Below are 7,819 nucleotides of genomic sequence, written 5' to 3'. Positions count from 1 at the left end.
ACAGACCTCCCTAATACTGATCCCTGTGGTAGTAACAGACCTCTCTAATACTGATCCCTGTGGTAGTAACAGACCTCTCCAATAGTAATCCCTGTGGTAGTAACAGACCTCTCTAATACTGACCCCTGTGGTAGTAACAGACCTCTCTAATACTGACCCCTGTGGTAGTAACAGACCTCCCTAATACTGATCCCTGTGGTAGTAACAGACCTCTCCAATACTGACCCCTGTGGTAGTAACAGACCTCTCCAATACTGACCCCTGTGGTAGTAACAGACCTCTCCAATACTGACCCCTGTGGTAGTAACAGACCTCTCCAATAGTAATCCCTGTGGTAGTAACATACCTCTCTAATACTGACCCCTGTGGTAGTAACAGACCTCTCTAATACTGACCCCTGTGGTAGTAACAGACCTCCCTAATACTGATCCCTGTGGTAGTAACAGACCTCTCTAATACTGACCCCTGTGGTAGTAACAGACCTCTCCAATAGTAATCCCTGTGGTAGTAACATACCTCTCCAATACTGACCCCTGTGGTAGTAACAGACCTCTCCAATACTGACCCCTGTGGTAGTAACAGACCTCCCTAATACTGACCCCTGTGGTAGTAACAGACCTCTCTAATACTGACCCCTGTGGTAGTAACAGACCTCTCCAATACTGACCCCTGTGGTAGTAACAGACCTCTCCAATACTGACCCCTGTGGTAGTAACAGACCTCTCTAATACTGACCCCTGTGGTAGTAACAGACCTCTCCAATACTGACCCCTGTGGTAGTAACAGACCTCTCTAATACTGACCCCTGTGGTAGTAACAGACCTCTCTAATACTGACCCCTGTGGTAGTAACAGACCTCTCCAATACCGACCCCTGTGGTAGTAACAGACCTCTCCAATACCGACCCCTGTGGTAGTAACAGACCTCTCTAATACTGACCCCTGTGGTAGTAACAGACCTCTCTAATACTGACCCCATGTGGTAGTAACAGACCTCTCCAATACTGACCCCAGTGGTAGTAACAGACCTCTCCAATACTGACCCCAGTGGTAGTAACAGACCTCTCTAATACTGACCCCCTGTGGTAGTAACAGACCTCTCCAATACTGACCCCAGTGGTAGTAACAGACCTCTCCAATACTGACCCCAGTGGTAGTAACAGACCTCTCTAATACTGACCCCTGTGGTAGTAACAGACCTCTCTAATACTGACCCCAGTGGTAGTAACAGACCTCTCTAATACTGACCCCTGTGGTAGTAACAGACCTCTCTAATACTGACCCCTGTGGTAGTAACAGACCTCTCTAATACTGACCCCTGTGGTAGTAACAGACCTCTCTAATACTGACCCCAGTGGTAGTAACAGACCTCTCTAATACTGACCCCTGTGGTAGTAACAGACCTCTCTAATACTGACCCCTGTGGTAGTAACAGACCTCTCCAATACTGACCCCAGTGGTAGTAACAGACCTCTCCAATACTGACCCCAGTGGTAGTAACAGACCTCTCTAATACTGACCCCCTGTGGTAGTAACAGACCTCTCCAATACTGACCCCAGTGGTAGTAACAGACCTCTCTAATACTGACCCCTGTGGTAGTAACAGACCTCTCCAATACTGACCCCTGTGGTAGTAACAGACCTCTCCAATAGTAATCCCTGTGGTAGTAACAGACCTCTCTAATACTGACCCCTGTGGTAGTAACAGACCTCTCCAATACTGACCCCTGTGGTAGTAACAGACCTCTCTAATACTGACCCCTGTGGTAGTAACAGACCTCTCTAATACTGACCCCCTGTGGTAGTAACAGACCTCTCCAATACTGACCCCAGTGGTAGTAACAGACCTCTCCAATACTGACCCCAGTGGTAGTAACAGACCTCTCTAATACTGACCCCCTGTGGTAGTAACAGACCTCTCCAATACTGACCCCAGTGGTAGTAACAGACCTCTCCAATACTGACCCCAGTGGTAGTAACAGACCTCTCTAATACTGACCCCTGTGGTAGTAACAGACCTCTCTAATACTGACCCCTGTGGTAGTAACAGACCTCTCCAATACTGACCCCAGTGGTAGTAACAGACCTCTCTAATACTGACCCCAGTGGTAGTAACAGACCTCTCTAATACTGACCCCTGTGGTAGTAACAGACCTCTCTAATACTGACCCCTGTGGTAGTAACAGACCTCTCCAATACTGACCCCTGTGGTAGTAACAGACCTCTCCAATACTGACCCCTGTGGTAGTAACAGACCTCTCTAATACTGACCCCAGTGGTAGTAACAGACCTCTCTAATACTGACCCCTGTGGTAGTAACAGACCTCTCTAATACTGACCCCAGTGGTAGTAACAGACCTCTCCAATACTGACCCCTGTGGTACATGTGAATGGATCCTAACACAGTGTATAACATCCAGCCTCTAGCCATGCAGTCTACCATTACCACAGTGTATAACATCCAGCCTCTAGCCGTGCAGTCTACCATTACCACAGTGTATAACATCCAGCCTCTAGCCGTGCAGTCTACCATTACCACAGTGTATAACATCCAGCCTCTAGCCATGCAGTCTACCATTACCACAGTGTATAACATCCAGCCTCTGCCGTGCAGTCTACTATTACCACAGTGTATAACATCCAGCCTCTAGCCATGCAGTCTACCATTACCACAGTGTATAGCATCCAGCCTCTAGCCATGCAGTCTACCATTACCACAGTGTATAACATCCATCCTCTAGCCATGCAGTCTGCCATTACCAGTGTATAACATCCAGCCTCTAGCCATGCAGCCTACCATTACCACAGTGTATAACATCCAGCCTCTGCCGTGCAGTCTACTATTACCACAGTGTATAACATCCAGCCTCTAGCCATGCAGTCTACTATTACCACAGTGTATAACATCCAGCCTCTAGCCATGCAGTCTACCATTACCACAGTGTATAACATCCAGCCTCTAGCCGTGCAGTCTGCCATTACCACAGTGTATCACATCCTGTGGGAGGAGCTGTGTTTCTTCCTCTGTGCTGCACTGTGAGAGGAGCAGGAGCCTGACATCGTGTGCTGTGGGATACGCTGCCCTTTCCCCAGGGGGTGGCGTGTTCTCCCGGTATGGATCCTCGGGCCTCTGACTGCCGCCGTTTATCTACACGTGCCGGCAGCCATAGTGGAACCCCGCGTGCGGCAGGAAGACCTCCTGAAACTGGAGACTTACCTCCTGATTCTCCAGCATCGAGAAACAGCGGCAAGGTGACACCGGCGGCCGGTGGTAAGCCTCAGAGAACCCCGCAGCGTGCGGCTGCAAAGCCGCAGGGAGCAGATGACAGCCCCGCTCAGACTGCGGGCAGGAGAGGAGCAGCAGCCAGGAAGCAGCAGAGATCCACTGCAGGAATCCCTGTGTGACTCCAGCAATGCACCGGGTGTGGTCAGGAGATGTCCTGGGAGGAAAACAAGCCTAGGATCCTCTCTGTGCTCCTCTTCAGAACAGATAACTCTGCACCCGGGAAAGCTGGATGGGAAAGAAAGGCCGGCTGCTGAGCAGGCAGCGGGTGAACAGAGAGCAGAGCCGGCGGGTCAGGTTGCTGAACAAGCAGCCTGTGAAGTCTCTGGACCAGCTGCAGGAATGGAGCCTGGAACCCCAAAGGGTGAGGTATGTGAGGCTGGGAGTAGTGATTCTGTGCCTCAGCCCAGAGGGGGTGCTTCAGGTGTAACTAGCAGTGACTTAGCTCCTGGTGTGGTTGCTGGTGTTTCTGGTTCTCCTGGTATCTCCTCTGGTGTACAAGCTGCAGAGGCCAGGAGACTGTTTAATTGGGGGGTCATGAGCCCCACTGAAACCCCCTCATTGTACTCATCAAGGGTGGCGTATTTTCTAAATCAGCTTGAGGAAGTAAAGAAGAAATTAAAACAATTTAAATTGGAACAGAGGAATGTGAAAGCTCAGGCCATGCTACCAAAAAGTAAGAGAGCGGTCCTGTCCTCCAGGCTGGAGAAGCTGGAGGAGGAGATCGCGACTTTGGAGGAAAAGAGGGCCTCCATAGTGAAAAATGGAGGGCCGTTTATGGAGAAATTCAAGAATGACTGTCGCTTTGAAAGCATGTCTGGATCCAGTCCGTCAGGGCTGCGGTCTGGAAGCCAGAGGAAGGTGAAGGAGTTGGTGGAGTCAGAGGTGGACTCATTACCGGGTGGCCAAGGGGACCCCTCTGAACCAGTTATGTCATCCTCTGGGGATGAAGGCAGGTCTAGGGGGAGACTAATGGTGGAGATCAGGCAGCTGGAATCCCCAGTGGGCAAATTGTATTTCGGTGACGAGGAGGTCCCGGAAGATGAGGTGGTAAGAGAAAAGAAAAAGAAGATCATAAAGGAAGAAGTGTTACGTTTTGTGCCTTCTGAACCCATTGCTGAGCCCAGCGCGGTTCCTGTAGTGGAATCGGGCCAAACGGCATGGGAGAATGAATCTGAGATGGTGGCAGCAGGTGTCCCCCTTTCCTGCAGTGGAAAGGAGAACACAGGAGCAGACAGGGTTAAAACCCCTGACAGTGTTGCGGACAAAGTGAAGGATGGAATGGCTGCGGACAAGGATCAGAAAAAGACAGTTGAAAGGGCCAGAGCAAAATCTGGAAGGTTTATAAAAAAACCTGTAAATAAACCATTAAAGTCTGTGGAGGTTGCAGAATCTTCGGGGGCTCTGCGGGCTGCAGAGAGGGTGAGGGGTGTGGGGGATAGGAAGTCCTCCGCAGTTCCTGAAATGGGGGGCCCTTCAGACCCTGCCCCCAATGACGCCAGTACTCCTCTAGGGAACCCGACCAGTCTGAGGGGAGTGAAGAGCGATGGGATTGTAAGTATGGTAAATGATGTTGCGAGTGGTAACTTAGGAAGAGACGCAAATGAGAGTATGAATGAGAGTATGAATGAGAGTATGAATGAGGACGTTGTTGCAAATAAGGATGTAAATAGTGAAATGAATGGTGAGGCAAATGAAGATATAACTGGTGAGAGTATGAATGAGGAATTGGTAGCTGCTTATGCAGCAGATACGGAAGTCGAGGAGGAAGAGGCTGACGGGAGGAGGCAGGTTGCAAGGGAAGCAGGGGATTGTGTAAATAGGAGATCATATGCTAGTGTGGCTGCAGGTGACTCTTTGCCCAGGGAATCAGGTAATGGTAACTTGCAACGGCGCCTCTTGGAGGCTCTGAGGAAGGGGAAAGAGACTTCCATGCAGGTGGAGGGTGAACCGGTTAAACTGTCTTTTTGGACAGAGAGACATGGTCTGAGAACCTTCCGAGAGGAAAGAGCGGGAGAGACCGTTTGGTCTCTCCCTACATCCGGGGGGAGCCGTAGGAATGTGGCCCGTCTCTCTTGGAGGAGTGAAGAAGCAACGCCTTCTAGGAAAGACGTTGTGGACCTTCTCCTGGGGATGGGCTTTGTGGCAAATGACATCTTTGCCCTAATCCATCCCTACGGCACCAAGAGTTTCGATGTTAGTTTTGTTAGACCAGAGGGGCTTGAGCTCTTCTGGTCTAAATATGAACTGGCAAAGAACACCCCGGCCTGGCGGGGATTTTCTGTCCAGGCTATAACCCGCCAGACGATGGTCAAGAAAGTGACGGTATTAACCTGTAACGAATCACTTTCTAGCGTGGACATTATGACATGGCTCAGTCGTTATGGCGAGGTTGGACAATTCCCCGCCAAAGTTTTGGATGATCACGGCATCTGGTCAGGTGCCTGGACCTTCAGCGTAAAGCTGAGGGCACAGGGCAACTCAGTTGCTCATATCCCCTCCTCTGCTTTCTTGGGTCGAGATAGAATTATGGTTTTCTATCAGGGACAGCCGAAGGTCTGCTATAGGTGTGGTAGTCCCACTCACTTTAGCGCACAATGCGATGTTCGCAAGTGTGCAAAGTGTGGTGACATTGGCCATCTTGCCGCATCCTGTAGGCGGATTCGGTGTAACCTGTGTGGGGACCTGGGTCATCCCTTCAGTCGTTGTCCGCTTGCCTTTTCCAACAAGGCTCAGGGCCGGGCCCGGACTCAAGCGGATGCTAGGCCATGAAGCTGGGTCTGTTGTTGAAGAAGGGCCTGCTGCCGGGACTGGGCCGGTTGGTGAAGGGACGAGTGCCGGTGATACCAGCACTGGAAGAAGCAGACAGGGTACAGTTAAGAACTTAAGGCCTTCCAGGATTAAACGGCAAGAAAAACGCCGTAGGGATAGGGAGCAGGCGGCAGCTGGTCCCTTAGTTGATTCTCCGGCAGGCCTTTTAGTTGGGGATCCAGGTTGTAGCGACCCAGGGTACAGCGATGAGGAGGGAGGACCTGGGGTTCAGCCTGAGGAAGCCAACCCCTCTGCTACATCCGCATCCTCGTACGGCGAAAGCATGGACGAGGATTACAGGAGGTGGTTGGGGGATAGGAGGAACAAACGGAGCAGGAGGAAAAAGAAAGGAGAGGGTCGCAAGCCCTCTCTGGAGTGGGATTCATCTGTCCCACTCACCCTTGACCAGATGCCAGAGGAAGAATTAGTCGGGGCCCCTCCTGTGGATCTCTCCAACCGGTATCAGGTCCTTGACGAGGATCCCCCAACTCCAGTTGGGGAGGAGGAGGAGGATGTGGTACCGGAGGGCGCAAAGGCCTCCTCGCAGGTTGCCGGGCCCTGCCCTCCTTCTTCTGGAGGGGGGTCTAAGCCTGATTCCGTGGGCAAACAGAACGGTATGGATGTATCAGTGTGTCTGAAAAGGCAAAAGGAAAATGAAGGATCAGGAGATAATGATGAGGAGAGTGGTGGTGGAGGGGGGAAAAAGAAAGCTATCCAACTCGATCATGTATGATGGCGGAACTCACCCTGTTGACGCTGGCAAGTATTAATGTTGCTAGCATTAAGTCAGACGTGGCCCGTTTTATGGCCTTTGATTTTTTCAGCCGTATTGATGCTGATATTTTATTTTTGCAAGAGACCTGGTTAACAAGTGTTGAGTTGCTGGCGAAAGCCAAGCAGGAATGGCGGCTCGGTCCGTCATTCTGGTCTCTTGCGGCCGAGCCACGTAGCGGGGTGGCGGTCCTTTTTAAAACCGCCGAAAGAGTAGAATGCAGGAGGATTATCGAGTTGGAAATGGGAAGGTGCCTGATTCTAGATGTCCTCATGGGAAGACAAGAATTAAGATTAATCAACATCTATGGACCACAAAGTAGGTGGGACCGTAAATGTCTTCTTATGAGGATTAAGCCTTTTCTTTTTACCAGCCGACAAGTGATCTTTGGAGGAGACTTTAACAATGTGACTAGAGTCTGTGATAGGGGGGTCCCCAGAGGTGGGCTGGATACTGATGGCGTCGTCTTGAGTAGAATAGTTGAGGAAGCTCGTCTGGTGGATGCTCATTTACGGCACAAACCGGATCACGTGGATTTCACCTTTAATAAGGGAAATCGTAGGTCTAGAATAGATAGGTTTTATTTGAAGGAGGAGGCTGTTTTTTCGGCTTTACAAGCTGAGGAAGTGGAATTCTCCGATCACTGTTTAATTAGTTTCTCTCTGAATGTTACAGAGACTCCCCGCATGGGAAAAGGAATATGGAAGTTGAATTCGTCTCTCCTGGAAGAAGCGATGGTAAGACAATCCTTTGAGGATTTCCTTCAGAGCCAGGAACCTTTGGTGGACATGTGCAACAGTAAGTCGGAGTGGTGGGAGATGTTTAAAAAAAGGACGGCGAGGTTTTTCCGAAAGCTCTCTAACCTCAGGAGCTGGGACAGATACCGTCTGTACCAGGAACTGAGGAAGAAACTTGAAAGACTTGTGTCGACGGGAGATAGCCGCGAGGATATCT

The sequence above is a fragment of the Bufo gargarizans genome, chromosome 4 (assembly GCF_014858855.1).
Source record: "Bufo gargarizans isolate SCDJY-AF-19 chromosome 4, ASM1485885v1, whole genome shotgun sequence".
NCBI lineage: Eukaryota > Metazoa > Chordata > Amphibia > Anura > Bufonidae > Bufo > Bufo gargarizans.
Note: the sequence above shows the minus strand (reverse complement) of the source record.